Here is a 25950-nt window from a genome sequence, read left to right on the forward strand (position 1 = left end):
CATATAGCGATATACTTTATGAGTATATATTATATAGGCACATAATATATTGCACTGTATTTTTATGTTTATTTATAATTCAAATTCAAAATTCAAATTCAAATTTATTTACAATTTACATTTCAAATGAATACATATGAATAGATACCCGAAATGAGCATATGTTCGTGCTCGGGTACAGTCCAGTAGCCTACATAAATTTTACAGAGATCAAATAATAATGCTGATGATAGAAATAATAGTAATAATAATAATAATAATAATAATAATAATAATAATTATATTAGTGATAAAACAAAAATATTTACAATAATAAAATAAAAACTAAGACGGATAAAATAAAATATAAAACCACTAGCGAGAGTTAACACAACTTAAATAAGCATATAATAACCGGAAAAAAATGACGAACTCGAAAATCAACAAAAAAGTTCGTTGTATCGCAAACGACAGCAACCGCCGTATTGACATTGTGTTATGCATTAATGGTAGTAGGGGGGAGCCGAAAGTCTACGTAACTAATATTCGTTTATATTCTCTCATATTTAAGTAGACGAATTAATACCATATTACATAAACGTATTATATTTAGTTTATATATTTAATTTTAATAATTTTTATTTAAGTTTTTATTCACATTTATTTATAAGTAGTATATATATATATATATATATATATATATATATATATATATATTTACCAGAGCTTCCTCAAAGTAGAGGCTGCCATTAGACAAAGCATACAAAACAAAAAAGGAACAAATAGATGATGAAAGATAACAGAGTAAGAAAAAAGGCAAACAAGTAAACAAACAAACAGACAGACAAACAAACGATGGCAGTTCACGAAATAAGAAAAGTTACAAATAAGTAAAGAAGCAATGAAAGTTAATAAGAAGAAGAAAAATTATAATTATGCGTCAGTTTTTTCAGTACACTGAATTAGGGTCCATATAGGTGGTTCCGTAAGAGTTTGACTGACTCTCTAATTTTGAGGAGGGCCAGTTCATTTAGAAAAGATTTGTGCGCAGTTCTAGGGTCTTACAGAATTGAGATGAGGAGTTAGGTATCGTTCCTCTTGCTCCAAACATCAATCCCGTGACACTGATATCGTAAAGTTGGTATTTATCTTTATAATACGGGATAGTTGGAACATAGATTGCTCGTTTCTCCTTGTGTACGTCTTCAGGCTGTCCTTTATATATTTCAAACCTGATGGTGGGGTCGATGATTATACCCTGAGACAGGGATTCGCTAATGGCGATTATGTCAATGCGTCTGTTACTGCCACTGTCGGCAGTTCCGTGAACTTCTTCACAGACGGTGTATTTTAATTTTCTAAGGACATCGACCAATTCAGTTCTAATTGCATGGTACCTATGTATACGCAATTTTTCACCATAAGGACAGGCTCCCAGGACATGTCCAAGGGTTTCTATCACACTGAGGCATCGCCTGCAGTACTTGTCCTGAGTCGTACCGGGTATGGCTCTTACAGCACTTACGTTGGCAGTCATTTTGATAGCCTCCTTCCATTCACCGATAGTCATTCCATTGGGTTTAGTTATCCATGTGTAATTTCTATACATATGTGAAATTTAAAACAATACAATTAAAATAAATTATAAATATATAGAAGAAGAAATATATATATTTTAGGAATAACAGATTGAGATGTTTACAGAAGAAATAAAGCACACACATAACAAAAGTTAGAATAACTATAAAATAAATTGGATTAAAATACAGAAAGAAGGAAGGACAGGATATATAATTACTTGTTCACTAGTTACACTTAAGTTCATTTTTCATATTTATATTTTATACTTTAATTAATTGTATTTAATTACTGATGTCTTCAATTCAGTGCATTTGTTTCGTTGTTGCGTGTAGCTCTTGGTGTCTGCGCGTCTAATGTGCGCCGGATATGATAAATAAAGCGCAACACATCCCTCAGCGGCAGTGCGACGCTCGTGACCGCTGACGACGGCGACACTTCCACACAGGCAGGTGGGTGGTAAGTGCGGTACCTGCACCGTGTTTAGAGTCACTAATAGTGTGGTCCACCATGCTTTCCGAGATTGGATTTGTGTTATTTTGCTACGTAAATGTTTAACTCACGATTAAAAATTAACACACCTCCATCTTTTCGAAAAGCATGACTTCATATCTCCGAATATAATTTTTTTCAAGATGTGGATATTGTGGTTCGTGCCAAATTTGATTAAATTGTAAAGGAATCTTCTGAAAAGACGTTATTTTGTCTTTTCAGTTATAGTACAAATCTAAACGCTTCAAACTGTTCTTTCTTTTTTCTATATTTTTAATCCAATTTATTTTATAGTTATTCTAACGTTTGTGATGTGTGTGCTTTATTTCTTCTGTAAACACCTCACTCTATTTGGCTGTTATTCCTAAAATATATATTTCTTCTTCTTATATACTTACGTTTCATTTTATTTGTATTGTCTTAAATTTGACATACGTCTACGAATGACAGTATTCTCAGAGTGTCATTTTTGGACCGATATTTCAGACGTTTTCTAAAGTATATTCATTCTGCTCTGATTTATTAGTAACTAATTCATTTTGTTGCAAGACTTGTTTCTATTTTATACGATAGCATATAGTGCTTCACATTCACATTTCAAGAACATCTATACATTTATTCACTCCGTTGCAATAACTTTAATTTACAAAATATTGTTTAACTTAAACGTCTAGATATTTCATAGTTCATTACCACCATTTTTATCAATTTATTGTGTATAGGTATCTACTTCGCAGCCAAGAAGAACTTTCTCAAGGCATATGGGTAGCCGTTTACTTTTATTATGGTGTGTATACTGCAACAGAAACAGTTGCTGAGAGTAGCTTGCGCGATCAAGTGCCTAGTGCAATGTGTGCGAGTCATCAGGTTACGCACATGTTTCGAATGTTGTGCGGTTGCTTAGCAACAGAGCCTCATGCGGGAATTTCTATACACGTATTGATCTATCATTTGTTTGTTTACACGCTAAACTATCAAACGCCATTACGGACTATTGAATGCCTGCTCAAAATATCTTACACCTTACTCCTCCTTCATAATGTTGACTTTCACTGCTGTAATAAATGATCTTTATACACTCTATTGTATGAAACAGTAATATTTAGACGCCACGTTGTGGAACAGTTAGTATTAATGGACGAAGTTTGTACAGAACAAAACTATGGATCTATTTCAGGAAGTGATTCCCCACACATAATCGTAAAAAATGAGCTTCTCGTACGCTGCTTTTATCATAATTTTACATGGTAGATGCAATTCTGTTCACTTATATAATGAATTAGAGAACTATTTTCCAAAATTTACTTAGTAAATATTTTAATTATTTATTTGTCGATATTTACAATCATTGACTGAGGGGTCCACACCTGTGGAGTAACGGTCAGCGCGTCTGGCTGCGAAACCTGGTGGCCCGGGTTCGAATCCCGGTCGGAACAAGTTACCTGGCCGAGGTTTTTCCGGGGTTTTCCCCCAACCCAATATGAGCAAATGCTGGGTAACTTTCGGTGCTGGACCCCGGACTCATTTCACCGGCATTATCACCTTCATATCATTCAGACGCTAAATAACCTAGATGTTGATACAGCGTCGTAAAATAACCCAATAAAATTTAAAAAAAAATTGACTGAGGGAAAGACAAGAAAGTGGTGAACAAAACTACGAATTAAGTAATCAAAGACATTCGGGCTCTGGCTTCCCAGTAGCGGTCGACTTCCTTGGAGGATTTCAGAGCGGGGCATTTTGTAAGATGTTGTCTATCCATGTCTTCCTGTTGATGGCACAAAATGCAGGATGCTGATGGAAGGATGCCAAGACGATTGAGGTGTTTACCCAAGATGTTCAGTGTTAAGGCGAAAGCTTGCAACTGCCAGTCTTCTGGGCTCAGGAGGTATATCCTTCAGTAATTTCCTACGTTGTTGCGAAATGTTTATGTCCAATTCTTGTTGGTGATTATTTTTTGTAGTTGCTTGATATATTGTTGTACTGAGCTAAATGGCAAAGGTTTCCGTGGGTTTATTTTGACATTGGCACCCTTCTTAGCTAATATATCAGCCTGTTCATTCCTATTTAGATTGCAATGTCTTGGGATCCATTGTAACACAACTGTTTTGTCATGTTCCTTTAAAGTTGCAAGTATTTTTTGACAATTATTGATTTGTTCTGTGTAGAGGTGGTCAGTTTTATTTATGGACAAGGTGGCTACTTTGAGTCCGAGAGGATGACGGCATTTGTGAATTTATCCATATGGAATAAAAGTTGATTTAAGACAACATGTATAGCTTCAATTTCTCAATCATAGGCAGATAGATTATAACTAACTGGGAGATAGAAGCAACAAAGATTACTAAAATTACCAGCTCCTACATTTCCTTGAGGGTCTGCTTTTGAGCCATCGGTATTCTGGTGGTGTGGAAGAGAATACCTGATGGCCTTAACTAGACCAGAATAAATAAATAAATAAATAAATAAATAAATAAATAAATAAATAAACAATAAATAAATAAATAACTAAATAACTAAATAACTAAATAAATAAATAAAATAAATAAATAAATACATTCTTATCCAATAGTCTTCGGGAAATCTGAAGTTTACGGTTTCAGTAAATATTTTAGAATGTTTCATATCGCGTATCTAACCATTAAGAAGTCTACACGCATCAAATTATTGAATATCATTTCCAAATTGTACTAGGCTTCGTAGATACAAAACAGTAAAACCTGCAATAAGATTCGTTCCAAACAGTAGCTGCTTTACGTTAGCTGGTATAAAATCCATAATTAAGAAATTTTAGAAAAATTATTAAAAATTGACTCAAAAAAGCTTGAATGAACTTTCATGTTAAGGTTCCTTACAAATATCTCCTTTTTCATTTCAAATATCTACGATGGTCCACCAACGCGTGCGTAATGAATGTTTTTTTTTTTTTACAACCGAGCGCAAATGTCTCCTAACAATGAAACTATACAGATCTGACAGGCCTGTTCATCGCTGGACTTCAAAATAATTGTGGAACTAATTCTGTATCTATGTAATAATAATAATAATAATAATAATAATAATAATAATAATAATAATAATAATAATAATAATAGTAATAATAATAATAACAATAATAATAGTAATAATAATAACAACATAGGGTCTAATAATTCATCTGCAAATGGTGGTGATGATGATGATGATGATGATGATGATGATGATGATGATGATGATGATGATATAGAGTCCAGTAATTAATCCGCATATGATGATTATAATAACAATAATAATAATAACAATAGTAATAATAATAACACTAATAATAATAATAATAATAATAATAATAATAATAATAACAACAACAACATAGGGTCTACAACAAATTTCACAATTTGGGACATCTGGCCGAAATCTACGGCTGACCACTAGGATCCAGAATACAAAGCAGAGGTTAAATGAAAAATACAATATGATTGTGGAGAGAATACGGAACAATGATAAATTTAAAAATAGAGTACAATTTGAGTTCAGAGAAACATGAGATGAAAATACATTGAAGAGTAAGGAGATGAAGTGAAAAAAAAATTACGTAGTATTATACAAGTGATTGTGTAAAATAGATAATGAATCTCTCAATACCATTAGACAAATTTTGTTAATGTCCTCATTAGAAAATTTAAGAGAAAGAATGGTTTTGGTTAAAAGTAAATGGTGATGATGATGATGATGATGATGATGATGATGATGATGATGATGATGACAATATAGAGTCCAGTAATTAATCCGCATATGATGATGATAATAATAATAATAGTAGTAATAATAATAATAATGATAACAATAATAATAATAATAATAATAATAATAATAACATAGGGTCTAATAATTTATCTGCAAATAGTGGTGGTGATGATGATGATGATGATGATGATGATGATGATGATGACGATGACAATATAGAGTCCAATAATTGATCCGCATATGATGATGGTGATACTTACTTACTTACTTACTTACTTACTTACTTACTTACTTACTTACTTACTTACTTACTTACTTACTTACTGCCTTTTAAGGAACCCGGAGGTTCATTGCCGCCCTCACATAAGCCCGCCATTGGTCCCTATCCTGAGGAAAATTAATCCATTCTCTATCATCATATCCCACCTCCCTCAAATCCATTTTAATATTATCTTCCCATCTACGTCTCGGCCTCCCTAAAGGTCTTCTTTCCTCCGGCCTCCCAACTAACACTCTATATGCATTTCTGGATTCGCCCATACGTACTACATGCCCTGCCCATCTCAAAATGACGATGATGATAGTAATAATAATAATATTAATAATAATAATAATAATAATAATAATAATAATAATAATAATAATAATACTTAATTTCTGGCTTCTAAGGAACCCGAAACTTCGCTGTCGCCATTACATAAGCCCTTCATCAGTCCCTATCCTGTGCAAGATTAATTCAGTCTCTATCATCATAACCCACTTCCCTCAAATCCACTTGAATATTATCCTCCCATCTACGTCTCGTCTCCTCCCCAAAGATATTTTTCCCTCCGGCCTCCCAACTAACACTCTATATGCATTTCTGGAGATAATAATAATAATAATAATAATGATAATAATAATAATAATAATAATCATCATCATCATCCATGATGCTACAGCCCTTTAAGAGCTCAGACCGACCAGTCGGCTGCTGGCTCATGCCCACATGCCAAAGCGGAGGTGGATTATCATCCAATCAGAACTGAGGTATTGTGTGGTTAACACGATGATCCCCCCAGCCGTTATAGCTGGCATTCGTAACCGGATTTTGGCACCAATTGTATCTCCGTAAGTGCATCACGATGCTGGTTGGCCAAAGTGGCCGAAATTTCATGAGAAAATTTCTTCCCCGTGAAGGCTCGAAGCAGTGAACATACTGTAACGCAAGTCCTAGGCAGGATGTCTAAAGCTACGGTTTGTTTACGACGATCATCGCGGCGATTATGAACGCTGGCGATGATCGTCAGGAAGTGGTTTCTTTATCAGCGTACGTCGCTGTCAATTCTCATTTGTTTTGCTGCCATAACTCGATTCAATATTTCTACATGGCCTTCTCTAAATATCGATTATTGAACATTAATGCGGCGGAGTGCGTCCTGAATTTGCTTCAGAAGCAATCTCCAGCGATCTGCGTCGCGTCCAACGATCTACGTTGGCGATCATCGCTGTAAAGAAATCGTGCGCATTCATTTTAAATCCTAGCAACTCCAGGCGACAATTGCCAGCGATGTGCGCCCGGCGATGATCGCTGTAAACAAACCGCAGCTTTAGACAACGACACCACGGCGCGGGACAATAACTTATTTTATGGAAACGTTTTTTCGTCTCAATTATCAATTTGTTCTACGTAGAGTATTATAAAAAAGTCTCTAAAGAATCGTCTAAAGATTCGTGGAGCTCAGAGCCAATATGCGGTATATGGGATGCTCAACTGGTGCTAAATTTCCTTGGTAACCAAATAAATTGTAGAGTTGAATTAAGTGTTGACTTAGGCTTCCGCGGCCGGTGTGTATAGGTTGTAGGTTTCCAGGTTTTGCTGCGTCGTCATTGGTTTCTAGAAGCTAACGTAGACCATCTTACTGTGGCCGTCTTCAGAGATGTAGATGATCGGAAAGAACACAAGAGCAGTTATATAACATCTTTACCGACGACGGTCAGAACTCATCTACAGCTCTGAAGACAGCCACAGTAAGATGGTCGAAACGTCAGCTTCTAGAAACCAAAGATGACGAGGCGGAAACCTACAACCCATAAATTAGAGCTGCCTATTTTGAATTAAGGAATTATCTATCTTGGATGTATAGTAATTTCACATGTAACCTTGCGTTGAAATCTCCTAGAAACAATTACCGAAATTTCGTGGGCAATCTCTAAAATGAAGGGTTGAATAGAACTTAATAATAAGGGGCAAATGAATCATAATAGTGCACAAATTAAAAAATAATAATAATAAATAATAATAATAATAATAATAATAATAATAATAGTAATAATAATAATAATAATAATAATAATAGTAATAATAATAATAATAATAATAATAATAATAATAATAATAATAAATTTTAGCTGGCAGAGTTAAGGCCATAAGGTCTTCTCTTCCGCTCAACCAGCAAAAAGTATACATACATATGAATTGGTCATTGCTAAAAGGCCCTTTCTCCGTATTTTTGCAAAAATGAGTTAACTACAGATTCAACATCCTTACACATAAATACACAATCTGTGCTAAAAGGACTTTCCTCAAGCCTTCATACACACGCACAGTTGAGCATTTCATTTTTCGTGTCATGCTAAAATGCCCTTACTCCAGGATAGAGGGCCTTCTAGCTGTGAACTTGTCATTTAGCTGTGTTTCCATCTGATGAAAAACCTTTATACTTACTATACTATCAGCTATCTTCATTGTTTGAAGCGGTCTGTTTATTCTGCTCTGATCTTTATTTGTGTTTTAATACAAATTATTATATTATACGCAATTTCGGCTAATTAAAATGGAGACTGAGAGTTTGAAAAGCAAAAAGAGATGTAGTGATACTTGCAGTTGGAAACGAAATATATTAAAGAAAGTCACAGTTAAAGGCACTGAACATGTGACTTACTCTGGAGAATTGGTGGCTGAAAGACGAACTGGTGAGGATTGTAGGTAAGTTCAGAATATTTACACTGAATCACTGACGTAAATGAATATTGCATAAAAATGTTATTTCCTTAGGCCACAAAAATCTTTATGTGCTATATAAAATATTTATGCATGCACAAAAATAAAGTCCTCATTAACTGGTGGCCCATGTTTTACAAAAGAGGTCTTTCTGTAGAATCTTATGGTAGAAAGGTACCTCGGTGTTCGAAGTTGTCATTCGCCCCTGCGAGTTATTATGAATATATGTACAATGCCACTCTTCCTCATTTTGTTTCAACATCCAAGTTCATTGATGGTTGTATTAGGCATACCTTTACTCTTTGTCTACCTGGAATTGAAAACATAGTCCTTCCCCAACGTCCTACTTATGATGAATTGATTGCAATCAACCCAGACAAAATGCAGGATGTCAAGAAAATTCTATGCTACATTCCCCATGAACAGTTACCTTATTATGAGAAAGTTGTAAATTCTCCACTAGCAGAACATAGAGAAAATACAGAATGAAATCGTCAGGTTAGATTTAAAACAAGGGTCTAAAACTTTGTAATACGTAATTAAAATATATTTTAAGAAGAGAAATATACTTTTAACTTGAAATAATGGTAGTTTATTTAATTTACAATTCTGTATTTTATTACAGTACTCCATTTTTAACCAAATGTGAAATTATTTTAAGTTCACTGCTAAAAGGCCCTTAAATTTGAATTTTTAATTAATAATATTATACAAACTACATATGACAACAAAATAAAAATTGTGCTTCCAGAAAGCAAAAATATACCTTTATGATGGACAGTCACCACATTGCTCTACGAAGATTGGTATTTCTTAAAAACAGTTTTTTTCGATTTATTCAGAACTAACATTTTTGGACAAAGGGCCTTCTAGCAATGACCAATTCATATATGTATGAACTTACAAAGAATTCAACAATTTGATTTAGATAAGAGTTACATGTATACAAGAGTTATTTACGAATTAAACAACAAAATACTATGAACTATTAATTAAACATTGAAATACAAACTATGTAGCAGAATTAAGCAAAAATACGTAGAATGTTAATATATTTCAAATAATGTTAGATAATAGGAAGAGATTATTATGAGACAATTTTGAAAATACAGCACTATCAGGATGCATGTCTAAAGGAAGAAGTAACAATGTAGTCAGTGATAGTTTAAGTCAGTATGATTGGAGTGACATGCTAATAAGGTTATCTTTTAAGCTGTTTTTAAAAGTGTTTATTGTCTTGCAGCCTCTAATACTTTGTAACAGGGAATTCCATTGTCGCGAAGTGGATACTGTAAAAGATGATGAATAACGAGATGTTCTATGAAGAGGTATACTTAACGCGCCACAGATAAGTGATCTGGTATTTACGTCGTGGTTAGAGTATAGATAAGAGAAACGAGACGAAAGGTAATTTGGTGTTGAAGTGTGCAGAATTCGAAAGAGTAAAGACAAAGTGTGTAAAGTTCTACGTTCTTTAAGTCGGAGCCACGAAAGACTTGCGAAGGATGGTAATATCAACTAAGACAGTTGACTATTATGTGTCAGTTGTTAAGTTTTCGACATTGAAACCTTTCTGTAGAATTGTTCATTCATGCTTAACTACAATTTTTTTTTTAATTTTACCTGACATATGTCGAACAGTCTCTCCATTTGTGAGTTCTATTTCATTCTATTCATATCCTGTCACCCTACGTGGGAGCATAGGTTCATTGTGAATCTTCGCCATCGGGACAATTTGATGCCATCGCCTTCCCTTCACTCCAGGTCTTAGCCTGCTGTCCAATTTCGTCATAAACAGTGTCTTCCATGAAGATAAGCCGTCCTCTTCTACGGGATGCCTGAGGATTCCAGCCCAAAACTTGTTTTCTGTCGTGGAGTCAGGGTTTCTTAATGTATGTTCTTTCATCGACATTTTATCTTTCGTATCTGTAATTGTATGCTTTATGCCTTATGCTTTACTTTCACAGTATTCTAAACCTGAAGTTCTGTGTTGCTATGAGAATTTTATTTTGATATCTCCATGTTTTCAGAATGTTGAAAATTGTTTGGAATATATCGTCTTCTGTCTCAGTTTGTCTCTGTGTATAAAAATTTCTCCTGCTCCAGTTTAAGTACAGTGTCACTATAAATGATCTTTCCGATTACAAACTTGCATAACTATCGTTAGGAGACACTTAGAAACATGATATTGTTATCAATGGAAAGAGAAACTCAAATATGTTTTGTTGTGTTGTTGTCGCATATTTATTAATTTCGTTGCTAGGAGACGATATAACAGAAAAATGGCTGCAAATGAAGACAGGAGGGCATTTTGTGTGCTAGATTTTCACATATCCCAGTCTGTTGTCACTGTACAACGCAATTTTAGAAGAAAATTTAGTGTTGATCCCCCAGTGGGCTCAGTATTCGTAAGTGGTACGCTGACTTCAAAATGAGGGGATGCATCTTTAAGCGGAAGTCAACCGGTCGTCCATCAGTAAGTGAGGCAAATATGGAGCGTGTGAGAGTTTCACACGAAGTCCACAGAAATCCACCGTAAAAACCAATAGAAAATTAAACATCCCCCAACAAACTGTGTGGAAGATTTTACGGAAACGTTTGAAGTTCCATCCATACCTCTGCAATTGTTGCAAGCTCTGAAACCAGACGACAAAGCCAAGCAACAGTCTTTCTGTGAGAAGATGCAACTCAGAATGGAAACTGAGATAGATTGGACGTGCTGGCCGTGAAGATTTAGAATGTTTCCATTGGCCTCCACGTTCCTCCGACCTCACTCGTTGTGATTTTTTCTGTGAGGTTTTATAAAATAACAAGGGTATCAGCCATAATTACCACCTACCATTGAGGATATTCGTGTCGCATCACAGAGGCCATTACAGTGGCGGATGGTCCAATGCTACAACGTGTATGGGAGGAAACTGACTACAGACTTGATGTGTGTCGTGTGACACAAGGAGCTCACAATGAGCACATGTGACTTACTTACGGTTGTGAGCCAAATGTTTCTCTTTCTGTTTCATGTTTCATGTTTTCCAGTGAAAATTTTAAAAAATTGTTGGAGTTTCTGTTTCTGTTGATACCAATTTCATGTTTTCTAATTTTTGCTGATTTAAGAATAGCACATGTGATTTAACCGAATGGATAAGAAAACAATATTTGAGTTTCTCTTTCCATTGATACCAATATCATGTTTCTAAGTGTCTCCTAACGATAGTTATTCAAGTTTGTAATCGGAAAGATCATTTATAGTAACATTGTATTTCAATCCTATATAGTTTCTACGAACAAGTATATTCTGCAATGATCCATATGAAGTAGAACTATTTTCATTTAAGGGGGTTGCATTTATACACGAAACTACCGGGAAATAAAGCGTGATGAGGCACAAGTTCTCCGTTATGTGTTATGTATGTTTTTTCTGTGTGTCTTAGCTTCTTTCTATTCTACCATGAAATGTTTTTGTCATTTCTCCATCCATATTTAACGCCAACATGCACAGAAACTCACTGCTGATGTAATTGTAACCATGTGACTGACACCTGCAGAGAACTACGGAGAACTCGCTGGATATTTTTATTATTATTATTAGTACCACCGCATTACTGGACTTTCATTGATCTATACAGATCGATGAACTTGACACTTAACAAATCGTGACATCCAAATCAGAAACTATCTTTCAGAATGCTATAATAATAATAATAATAATAATAATAATAATAATAATAATAATAATAATAATAATAACGGTTTATTTAACTTGGCAGATTTAAGGCCATACCACCTTCTCTAACACTCAACCAGGAGTATTACGTAACTGTGAATCCGTAATCCATTGATTAACTCTATACTACGATATTGATGACAGTTTTTTTAGATTGAAATATAGCAGATCCGACTCTACTATAAAAGTTTAGTATTTATTATTAATGATTTTATTTTTTATTTTATTGGGTTATTTTACGACGCTGTATCAACATCTCAGGTTATTTAGCGTCTGAGTGAAATGAAGGGATAATGCCGGTGAAATGAATTCGGGGTCCAGCACCGACAGTTACCCAGCATTTACTCTTATTGGGTTGAGGGAAAACCCCAGAAAAAACCTCAACCAGGTAACTTGCCCCGACCGGGATTATTAATGGTACAGTCATTGTAATGCAAATGATGTCAAAGGGCACTTCATAGCAATTATTTTAATCATTAGCTATTTTTACTTTGTGTTCATACTGCGAATAATGAGAAATTATTGTGATGTTGCACGAGGTCAATTTCAGTGGTAATGTGTGTTTTCGGCATCATTGATATCAGAAGTTCTTTTGGCCATGCCGTCAGCCTATCTTTTTTTCCCCCATTTCTGAAGAAAGCCCGATGCAGCCTGAGGCATTCGTGTAAGTACGTGGTTCACTGTCTGGTGCCATCTTATCGACTCAGCTACATCATCCAGATCTAACGTAGTCCACGTGAATAAGACGCCCCAGTTATCTTGAGTCTCCTCAGATCGAAGTCATCTGTTCACAAATTACGTACACGTTCTGCTGTATCCTTATTGACATGAAGATCGCATTGTAGTAAATACATGATTCTGTCGGTTCTGTTACAAAATTTACATCGTGCTAACCACATGTTACCGCAGAGTGCTAGTTAGATGATCGTTCACTTCTGTTCAGACTTGTCGAAATTACGCAAGTGACATTGCAGTATAATGCCTAAAATCTCTGAGCGTATTCCGAATCTCACCAGTCCGGTGGCATCAATGACGTCATGTTGCAGCGAAATAAGGAACAAAACTGCCGGAAGGATCGATGGCTGTCATGGCGAGTGTACAAGTTGTTGTTTGTTCTACGCTAGCAAAATTTTGCGAAATTTTCGTACTCCCATCTCGTTCAAAGAAAAGATAGCATAAACAATTTATTTCTTGAACCGGTAGTAATAACTGGTCCATTGACATGTTCGCTCATAAGTCATTAACATATTATTTTTACGTTGTGTTCATTACAAACAATACAGCAGAACTAAAGCAGAACACACCGCCATGACACAACAGTGCACGATGTTATTCGTCTTCTAATTCCCGCCCTATACAAGAACCAATCAGATTCACTGATGGAGACTGCCACCACCTCTGCAAGTTGATGGCACCCGTATGACACCGGTGGAGCATCAATGACGTCATCAGTGGAATTCGAAACACCGTGATGCCATCGGATTGCTCACCGGTGAGATTCGGAATACGCTCTCTGTCAAATAATAAACATTTCAACATGTAACTTTGTTCGGCCTCGGTAGCTTAGTTGGTATAGCGCTGGTCTTCTATGCTCGAGGTTGAGGGTTCGATCCCGGCCCAGATCAATGGAATTTAAGTGTGTTTAAATGCGACAGGCTCATGTCAGTAGATTTACTGGCATGTAAAAGAACTCCTGCGGGACAAAATTCCGGCACACCGGCAAAGCTGATATAACCTATGCAGTTGCGAGTGTCGTTAAATAAACCATAATAATAATAATAATAATAATAATAATAATAATAATAATAATAATAATAATATGTAACTTTGTCGATTTCACGTCAACTATGTGATCATTTTCTGTGCTTCATTGTTGCAAAGATTGAATAATTTTAAAATATAAAATACTTAAGTTCTAATATTTATATCTGAGAGTAACAGAATTAGATATTACTGTTCCTGCATGTCTGATGACTCAAAATGACGGCGTCAATGCCAAGAATATCTATACCCGTCTCTCAGAACATTGAGTATATCTTCGGAGATAGCCCTATTGTCCTGTATTTCCCAGTTTCTCTCTTTCCTGATGACAAGGACAACTGTTGGGAATAAAATGCAGAATAATGGCAACAGAAGAAGACTTGCAAGGAGAAAAAAATGCTGCAGTACCATTTCATCCAATGAAATTGCAGCAGAACTCGCAGGGATTTTAAACCTAATCTGTGGCGAAGGAATCCACCAGATATCATCGACTTTCAAATATCGTAATTGATAAAGAGTGGCAAGCACATACGGAAGTCAGTCTCAAAAGTGTTTGTTACACAACAGCACAGTCAATGTTGTAAGTAAATGACTCAGAAGTGAGGGATGCAATACTGGTCTGTTTTAACGCACACTATCGTGGAATTAAGGAACAACAAGCACATGGGTACATCACAAATCAGACACAAGAACCAGTGTCATACCGCCAATTTGCATCCATTCATTAACACGGTACGAGGTGTACGACCACAACCCTCAGCAGAGATGTAGTCGAGTGGCGGCTATTGCCAACTTCAAAAGTCTGAAGGGGTGAAATTCGACCCCTTACATTTCCTGGCGGATTTTCCCCCAATTCTGTCAAGTGTTTAAAATGCCCTCTCAGCACCCCTGCGAGGGGCTGCCCTCTATTTGCTAAGTGAAGCGAACCGCCCCATAACTGCGTCGCCACCACCACTCATCGTCGTCGGGATGTCCGTCCGCTTCCCGGAACTCAAGTATAAATTATATATTTTAGGTACACATGTATGTGGATACGTAGGCATGTATGTCTGCTGTGTGTTTTTACATCCGTAGGCTATATATGTACCTAATTACGCGATACACTGGTCAAACAGGACGTGGCACTGAAAATCATTAAGAAATAACACTTGTGACATTAAAATATGTACCAACCTGGAAAGTCGGCTACAATAAGCAATACCAACTAACATTGTCAACTCTCAGATCGAATCCGATTAACTAGCTCCTACAATCTGCTGAACTGGTGAGAAAATCTGCGAGAAAAAATATTTTGCATTTAATTCTATTACTCTGTCTACTTATCCCATTCCCATATTATGAAATGGAAACATAAAAGGAGAACAACCACCAGAGCTACCATCGTCAAAAAGGCATTTTTTGGTAACGATCGCTAGATGGAAGTACAGTTGCTCCATGCAATTCCATAAGGGTTATAATGTGACTTCTTTTGCAGTCGCTAGATGGCAGCATAGTGAAATAAATAAAAGTGGTTGCCTTGAAAGTCCATTAAGTTGATCAATTTGTTGTATGTGATCAGGGATATTATATACGACCTACTATAAAAATTGAGAACAGCAACTTTGACATAATTCACACATGAATCAGCAGAGAAGGGATAGTTATGTATCATATAATGATAGCTAGTGAGACCGTTCGCGTCGAAAACTGCACGAGCCATTATACCCCTATGAGAGTCACATACAACTGTTTTTCTACGACCTGTAGTAAGGTTAGACAAAACTTAATTAATTGGTAAATACTTAAAATTATTACTTAGATACATACTTCTTTATATTAACAATATGGAATTCTGAATATTGTTTTAGATAGTGGGAAAAATAACAGTGACGTTTGAGATAATGGAAAACAAAAGAATGCAAGTGATTCTTATTTGTAAGTTGCTATAGATGCGAAAATAAATGAAATCACAGTTTCTTTTTGTAAGTTAACTTAAATATAAAAATTATTGAATGATCTGATTCAAGCAATTTTGATGAAATGGAAATAATGGAAGAAGCCGCAAAAGTAAGCAATACTTTATTACCTGAAAAATCAAAGCTCTTATATGAAAATGCATACGGGCAGTTCATGGATTGCAGAAGAATGAAAAATGTTTCATCATTTTCTGAGAACATTCTGCTAGTTTACTTCCAACAATTGCCAGAAAAAATGAAATCACCAATTATTCGATGTTGCAGTTTGATTAAAGCATTTAACATCTCTAAATCAATGGTATTTATTGAAATAAGAAATCCGTATCCACGATCATTGCATAATATACTCATTTTTGTATGGTCGTTTTCCAATCCTAATCTCTTGTTAAGCCACTGTTCTATAATACAGAACATATGGCACAATTACCTCTATTATACGTGAAGTAACATATAAAAATCCAATTTACTCTGCATAAAAACTGGTACCTACTTCACGATCAATCCACGTCTTTTTTTAGAAATGCTGTGTCTTTTTCAGACGTCAATACAAAGTTCGATAATATAGGCTATTCATTATTACTGCTACTACTATTGTAAACTTTTACTGGATGTTACGTCACATTGAACAGCTTCATGTAACTTTACCCTTAACCTAAACATAGACAACTGTAATCACTAAACATCGGATGTTTAGGAAAATGCCTATTTTATTTGAATGTTCATATTTAAAGGCTTTTAGTAAATTTGCACGAATCATGAGAAATGAAGCATTCTGATGAAGTTTGATCTTGTCTTCTTTTGCCTTTTTTGCCTTTAACGCCTTTTTTGCTTTAATGTGTATTTTTTGCCCTTTTTTTGCTTTTATATGTACTTCTTTGCCTTTTTTTTTCTTTATATGACTACTCACTCAACAATACTGCATTATTTTTGCGTTCGAAACTAAGACAATCGCAGTTCTTATAGTAGCCATAGATATGGGACAGCTTGTTGCAATGCATCATTGTTGTTTTGCTTACTCCGGAATCGACCTTGTCCTTCTGACTCCAGCACTGTGTTGAGAACACGAAGTACGCAGTCAGTCTAGGATTGTCTTTGTGAGGGTACTGTTGTATGGTGAAAAATTCCAAAATTGAAAACATCGAAAGCTTCTTTATATCGTCAGTGGGTCGCAAAATTTCCTGCCTTCACTACTAATGGAATGATTATATTATGTAGCCAGGATGGCACTGTTTAAGTGTGCTCCAGTCACATCAGTATACGTTGAGAGACCTTTTTCAGCATATAAATTGATTATGTTCAATAAACGTGACAGACGTTTGTGTGTTAATCTTGAAAAGTTTCTTGTTGTTTATTGTAACTCAAATTATGGACGTGAAGTTGTGGATGAATAAGTACAAGTGAAACAAGTCCATAGAACAGAGAAACTACTTTTCTAGTGCACTGTGTTAAGTTACTTATGGTCTTAGGGATGTTTACTTTATGAATTATGAGTGATTCAATATAATTTCAATGCCTTTTATTGCCCTACTTTTCTTGTTTTAGAGCCTTTTTAGGCGCCTAAAATACCATTTATTAGTGCCTTAACTTCCTATGTCTAGTAATCACAGAAGCCAGATTGCTTTCGTTTACTTCTAAACAAACATAAGCCATAATCACAAGGAAGGTAAAAAAGAAATATAGCTAAGTAGCAATCTTTCAAAGTAGCCTATTACAGTGTACTAATATTTTACTTAATAATTTTGTTAAATATCTTATAAAAATGAGGTTTTGAAAACAAAATGTTTCAGACAAACTTTGTTTTTGTATGTAAAATCAGAAATTGATGAAAAAGTTCGGGTTAGTATTAAAAAAAAGGTTTACCTTAAAGTAGCCTTAACCACCTGCATTAAATGAAAAATAAATGCCATGTTTCTTCCCTTCAAAAGGAAGAAAAATTTATTCAAAATTTTATTCTTGGGAACACGTTTTCGAGATAAGCCGCTGTTAAGTTAAAAAAATTTTGTATATATATATATATATATATATATATAAGTTAAATAATGCACTATGTAAACATATAATTATGTATTTTATTAATGTGTAAATGTACGTTCATTTATATATTTATAATTATATACAATAAATATGTATATGGTCCACACATGTGGAGTAACGGTCAGCGCGACTGGCCGCGAAACCCGGTGGCCCGGGTCCGAATCCCGGTCGGGGCAAGTCACCTGGTTGAGATTTTTTCCGGGGTTTTCCCTCAACCCAATATGAGCAAATGCTAGGTAACTTTCGGTGCTGGACCTCGGATTCATTTCACCGGCATTATCATATTCATTTCATTCAGACGCTAAATAACCTGAGATGTTGATACAGCGTCGTAAAATAATCCAATAAAATAAAAAAATATATATGTATGAATGCACTGTAAACCAAGCTAATTCAGAAAGGCAAATAATCACGCAGACTACAGCACAGGCACGTTTAATACCCAGATAAAGGAGGATTTTCCTTCGCCATATCCCCTAGAACGGTTGCTCGCTTGATGCTGTTTTCCTGGAATTGGACCCCCCTGCCTAGCTGGTAGCCCCGTGCGCTCGTATATCGCATTACCTGCTTCACGACCAGGCTGGCGCGGCGTATAATGGTCGCTTGATGCCCGTGTTTGTCGTCAATATTGGCACAACTGATTAACGCCACAAAACTGCACTGCATCACCGGCTGTAACCTTAGAGTAGCTAGTATAAGCTCATGTTTTCTGCTTTTGGCATGGAGGAATCTGGTGTTGCGGCGAGTTGGCGAAATGGTGGCGTTACGATCGCAACAAGATTCACAAGTGAACATTTGATAAAATTGTCAGAGTGCGTAAAGAAGTTCAGCAGAGCAATGCAAATTCAGACATAGTGATGGCGAGGAGATTAAACTTTTCACTTCTTCTGTCTAAAACGTTTGCACGATATTAGAAATTAGTTGAAGTATTTCAATTAGAATTTGCGAACATACTTGACGTTCAAAAATATGGCCGGCTGAGACTTGTATTGAGACAAGAATACTGAACACTTCCTGCAAATTGATGTGAAGATATTATATTTTTTTCAATTTGTTATTTTACGACGCTTTATCAACTTCTCAATTATATCATTGTGCAACGAAATATATGAAAAAGGCGAATGGCCTGAAGATTTTGCAGAGACAGTGTTGCTTCCAATACCGAAGAAAAATAATGCCAAGAAATGTAACGAGTTCAAGACTATCAGCCTGATATCGCACTCGGCGAAAATTCTCTTGCTGATACTGAATCGACGTTTATATTCTAAGATGGAAGAACTGTTAGAAGAAGAACAGTTTGGTTTCAGGAAGGGAAAAGGTAAGAGAGATGCAGTTGAACTGCTACGAACAATCTGCGGAAAGATACCTAGAGAAGAATAAAGAAGTGTAGCCTATGTGGTATTTGTGAACCTAGGAAAGGCTTTTGGCAGAGTGGATTGGAATAAACTGATGGGGATTCTAAAGAAAATTGGTGTGGATTAGAAAGAGAGGAGGCTGTTCAGTAATCTTTATAATGAAACAACGAGTCAAAGTAAGGATAGGAGAAAAAATGTAAGAAGGAAGTGAAATTAGGAGAGGAGTACTTCAAGAATATCTTTTATCACCTACACTGTTCAACATCTACTTGAAGGAATTAGTAAAGAACTGCTTTCGGAACATGGGGGGAGTGATAGTGGGAGGAATAAGAATAAAGTGAATTTGATTTGCTGATGACATGGCTTTATTAGAAGAAGCGGATATGATACTAAAGGATATGCTGCTGGAGTTAAATGATAGCTGTGAGCAGTATTGGATGAAAATAAATGCAAATAAGACTAAGACCATGGTCATAGAAAGAAAACTAAAGAAGGAAAAAAAAACGTTCCTGTGAATATCACTGTTTTGAAGGCCAAAACTCGGAAACTAAGCATTTCCGGACACATGTTGTAATGAACTTTTTGTATTGTCTACATATGGGGAATATATACTTGAAATTATGCCCTCTATTTTAAACACCCTGTATATCGCTCTTATAAATAAACCATACATAAGTATTTATCGAAGTAAGAAAGCAACTTCTTTCAAATTTCCAAATTAATAATGTCTTTATCGAGAACAAAATGTCGTTCAATAAATTAGTTGCATTCATCAGCTATTATTCCACCATCAAATTAATAGTCTATTGGCCTGTTATACTCTTGGGCATCTTTTCTGTAGGTTTTGATGTAGAATTAACGAAACTGTGTAACGAAGAAATATCGCTGTCACCTAGTCGGAGTAAATCCTTGGTTTTTCTGAACCGACGCATGCGACGTGCGAGGTGCGAGGCCCGTCTCGCACAAATCCGGACTACATGAGAGATAGTGAGTGGTTTCTCTGGCTGCGAGGTGCGCAGACCTCGCTTCTCGCATTTACAAGGTTCGTTCCAACAGCAGTCAGGAACCGTCCGTAACCATCGTGAGCATGCGCAGTACAGAAAAAGTGTTCCAACACAATCCGAACCAGTCCTGAACCGGAAACATGTACTGCAGTCGGGCGTTCCAACAAGCTTTTGACACAGATTCGGAACGGTCAGAAATAGTCCGCGGATTGAGGCATGTACGGAAGAGTACGCGAGACGCGCATGCGCATAAGCTCACCAACGTCTCCTGGATACTGAAGAAAGACATGATCGACTGTTCACATTAATGAGGTTAAAGATGAAAAGTGACAGTTCAGACGAATAATAAAACTAGAGATTTAATTTAAATTTTCGCCAAAAAGAAAGGGAATGGAAATTATTTGGGTATTGCAATAGTTCATTACAATTTCAAAATGCAGCTTTGATTAAAAGTATAATAAATAACGTACATACATTAATAATTAAAAAAAGAACTATTATTAGATGAGAGTCCCCCAGTACACGACATTGAATTGGCGGAATTCTTGCCTTCCATATTTTTTGTCATCTTTTTATAGAAAATGATCGAAATTCTATTTTCTACAATTAGAATTAGCTGCAAAACGATAATAATAAGCATCCCGTTCTTAGCAAAGATGATCACAGTTATAGCATCTCTGGATTTAGTACATAACGATCCGCGAAAGCGTTCCAACAGCGTCCAGTCCAGTTTCAATCCCACAGCAGATGCTCAACTAGCGCATGCGCATAAGATGGTACAGGAACCGTACATGAACTGATCCATGAAGCGCTTGTTGGAACGAACCTATAGAAACCACTCACTATCTCTTGTGTAGTCCGGATTTGTGCGAGACGGGACTCGCACCTCGCACGTAGCATGCGTCGGTTCAGAAAAACCAAGGCTTTAGTGGATACTGCAAAAGCCGTATACGCTTATAGAAAGGAAGGCTGTGGGTACACGGCTGCTTCATTGGTTTATCCCAGCTTAATAAAGGCTTTTATAACTATAAGCGACTTGTAATTTTAACAGTAAGCAGACATACACGTGCTTATGGGCAATGAAAAGGTAAAACATCTATTCTATAAAACACCCTATGGAGTAATTATTTTCCCTCAGCAGAACGCACATTCATTTATACTAACTACACTATCAGTTGTCAGTTTATTCTACATAATAGGCCTACAAAGACCAAGTATAACATTGTTGGGTTTCATTTGTACTAGAATGCAAATATGTTGTTTATGTCAAATAAAGGTAAATTAATATTTACTGAAGTATATTACACTCATGTTCATCATTTCTGGACAAATTGACCGTAGATAATGAATAATAGATATCCAGCAAATAGAACCTGCACGAAACCACTTTTTCGTATCAGGAATGCTTAAATCGTGTGTTTCCGCGGTAATTTCAAAATCAATTTTATATCTCTGTACTTCCCCTTCATACTTCTCAATTGGAATGCGAAAACAAAAATTTTGTAGAAATTTAGTTATTGATAAAGAGCGTTAGACTGTACGATATTTTCATAGATCTAGTAAAGCTAGTTAATTTCCTTAGTTTTTTTTTTTCAACTGATATCAGAATAAATTGTAGACTAAATCATGCTAATGGATTAAGGAAGGCATATTACTCTGTTCAGAGAGAAGTCTTATATGACAGTCTTATTGAATTTGGTATTCACAAGAAACTAGTTCGATTAATTAAAATGTGTCTCAATGAAATTTACAGCAGAGTTCATATAGGCCAACTTCTGTCTGATGTTTTTCCAATTCACTGCGGGCTAAATCAAGGAGATGCACTATCATCTTTACTTTTTAACTTTGCTCTAGAATATGCCATTAGGAAAGTTCAGGATAACAGAGAGGGTTTAGACTTGAACGGGTTACATCAGCTTCTTGTCTATGCGGATGACGTGAATATATTAGGAGAAAATCCATAGACTATTAGGAAAAACACGGAAATTTTACTTGAAGCAAGTAAATCGATAGGTTTGGAAGTAAACCGCGAAAAGATGAAATATATGATTATGTCTCGTGACCAGAATATTCTTTAAAATGGAAATATAAAAATTGGAGATTTATATTCAAATATCCTGGAGCAACAGTAACAAATATAAATGACACTCGGGAGGAAATTAAATGCAGAATAAATATGGGAAATGCCTGTTATTATTCGGTTGAGGAGCTTTTGTCATCTAGTCTGCTGTCAAAAAATCTGAAAGTTAGAACTTATAAAACAGTTATATTACCGGTTGTTCTTTATGGTTGTGAAACTTGGACTCTCACTTTGAGAGAGAAACAGAGATTAAGGGTGTATGAGAATAAGGTTCTTAGGAAATATTTGGGGCTAAGAGGGATGAAGTTACAGGATAATGGAGAAAGTTACACAACGCAGAACTACATGCATTGTACTCTTCACCTGAACATAATTAGGAACATTAAATCCAGACGTTTGAGATGGGCAGAGCATGTAGCACGTATGGGCGAATCCAGAAATGCATATAGAGTTTTAGTTGGGAGACCGGAGGGAAAAAGATCTTTGGAGAGGCCGAGACGTAGATGTAAGGATAATATTAAAATGGATTTGAGGGGGTGGGATATGTTGATAGAGACTGGATTAATCTTGCACAGGATAGGGACCGCTGGCGGGCCTGTATGAGGGCGACAATGAACCTGGGGTTCCTTAAAAGCGATTTGTAAGTAAGTAATGGAATAAAGACAAAAAATAAAGAACATAATAAAACTTCTGCTAATGTGAAGCATATATTTAATCATTTGAGTGACAGGTTCTACGAAACCATCAATCAATCAAACCTCCACAGTAACCACTATCTTTTGTCTTGTCTTGTCGAGGCACTGATGGCTTTATGACGTTCAATTTTATATACCTACAGGTGTGACATTCGACGTCACCTGAATTCGCCTGCTATGTAAATTTAACTTAACGACGATGACAATGTGGCATCAGCTATGGAAACTTATTGATTGAGTGGCTCAGAGAAACAGTGAGCTATCTCAAAGTATTTCTGGTTGCTAAGAAACAATTTTCTCCCTTAATGCAGTCCATTTCCTTGCACTATGAGTTAACATGCAACAGTTGTAACAACTTCTACATCGGACAAACTAGAAGATCATTTCAAACACAGCCATAACCAAAAAACACAATACCGCCACATACGCAGAACACATCACATAAACACGGCTACAGCAACATAGAAACAGACATGGGAAGTCCTACATATTCACTCGAAAAACTAGAAATTAAATACACTAGAACAGTAAAAAATATACAGACACACAAAAACACCCTCAACACATCCTCAATACAAAACTAAATTTCAGAATATACACCCTATTCGACTGCACAATACTAAACAAACGCACCCGCCAGCAAAACAACTCGGGCCGTATCTCAAAGCTACATTTTCAGCTGAAGTGAACTAGATTGTTGATTAAATAGCCGGATGTGACGTCAGAAGTTGTGTTCCAAAGCTACATAGTGCATAGCAATCAAGTCCGTAGTAGTTAGTAAACGAAAATGCTTGCTTGATTGCTGACTTGTTCACTAAACAAACATGGATGCCTCATCAGCAATTGGGATTATGAAATCTGAAAATGCTTTGGAAGTGAAATAATGTAAGTATAATGTAGAATAACACGTTAACTTTGAACACTGACATTCTTAGTACCTTCTGTACAATGGTTTAAACATTATTGTAATATATTAAGCCCTTATCTTTTCCACATAACTCGTAATGAAACTCATTAGGACACTGCCTTCTTAGTTCAGTTCTGCACCGTGATGTCATGGTTTTTAGAAAAATAGTCTATGAAGAAGGCCATGTTTCAAGCATACATGTCCAAAGCTCCCTAGTGTGTAGTTTACAAGTCACCTAGTTGCTAGTCACTAGTGTGTAGTATGGACTTGAGCTTTGAGACATGGCCTTAATAAAGCGGAAGATGCAAGGACCTCACTGGTTCTGAAGATGACTGACACAAAGTCGAAACTAGTGAACTAGGTAATTTGCCACTTACTTTTCACTTTAACACTATAAAGTTATTATTATAAATGAATTTAAGTAATACAAAGGTGTTAAAAGTGTGTAATCAAGATGTATAACCTAATACATTGAACATTATGGAGTAAAAATTAAAAAAAAAATATCATCACAACTTCAAGAATTATATTTATGGGCCTTCCGTCTTCAAACCTTCAAAATAATAATAGCAAACAACTGACAATAACATATTTTTGGTGTACCATATAGTATCACTCAGAACTGCCTTATGCTGTCACGCGTTTCCATTCCATACAAAAGAATTGAATTCGAACTGAACGATTTTATGTTGAGATAAGAAATACAGCACTTAGCATCTATATTGATGTATTTCTGAGGACACACAGACAGGCGAACACTTTGCGTGACTCTTACACGTCATCAGGGGTGGCAACACGGTGCTCGCGTGACACGGGCGAATTAGAACCTACGGGGGTTATACTGTGACACAAGACCCAAGGGAATTAGTCATGACCAGGGGTTGATATGCCTGCCTTTCCCACCACAATGAGTGTGGCAGGAGGTTGAAGACTCTAGCCATTGTCTTTTCCTCTTCATGAAATATATTACATCCGGTATGTATTTTTCTGTATATGCTTTGATCCTGGTTGAGTAGAAGAGAAGGCCAGATGGCCTTAACTCTGCCAGGGGAAATAAAACTATTATTATTATTATTATTATTATTATTATTATTATTAGTAGTAGTAGTAGTAGTAGTAGTAGTAGTAGTAGTAGTAGTAGTAGTAGTAGTAGTAGTATTATTACACCCGAGTGGTATATTGAATGTTCAATTTGGCTTTTATTAATTTCCTTCTAATAATCTCTTTATGTTATTTTTTTTTAATTGTTACGTGAAATTTTTGACTCCAAAATACGTGATTTATTATTTAACTACATTTATTTTCATATTATCATATTATCTATATAATTTGAACTGGTAATGAATATTACAGGAAAATGACTGTACGAATTTTAATGAATGACCCCTCATTTTGAAGCTTGGAACTCAAAGATATTCGGAAATATAGTAGTTTTCAGTGAAATGTCCATTTTCCTATATAATTTTCCTATTTTCCAAAATCCATCTGTAGTCAGTTTTGAGAAATAATGGCTTTTCAGAATAAAACAAAACACACATACACACACTACAATAAATAATATCACACGAAGACCTGCAGGATTGCTGACATATTTAGAGCTCGGATTCTCTGACATTATGTCAGTATGTCGATCTTCATTTTTGTAATTTTTTATTCTATATTGGTTATTAAAAACTTCAA

The 25950-nt window shown here is 35.6% G+C and overlaps 1 protein-coding gene across 1 annotated transcript in view; it reads left to right on the forward strand.

Annotated features, from left to right (window-relative positions):
- The first annotated feature begins 1972 nt into the window (after positions 1-1972).
- The window catches only part of synr (sayonara), a 76417-nt gene continuing 52439 nt past the window's right edge, over positions 1973-25950 (forward strand). The window contains exon 1 of the mRNA XM_069848713.1: positions 1973-2009. The gene's annotated coding sequence lies outside the window, so the exon portion shown is untranslated. The remainder of the gene's footprint in view (positions 2010-25950) is intronic.

Source organism: Periplaneta americana, chromosome 15 (assembly GCF_040183065.1).
Source record: "Periplaneta americana isolate PAMFEO1 chromosome 15, P.americana_PAMFEO1_priV1, whole genome shotgun sequence".
Classification (NCBI taxonomy): Eukaryota; Metazoa; Arthropoda; class Insecta; order Blattodea; family Blattidae; genus Periplaneta; species Periplaneta americana.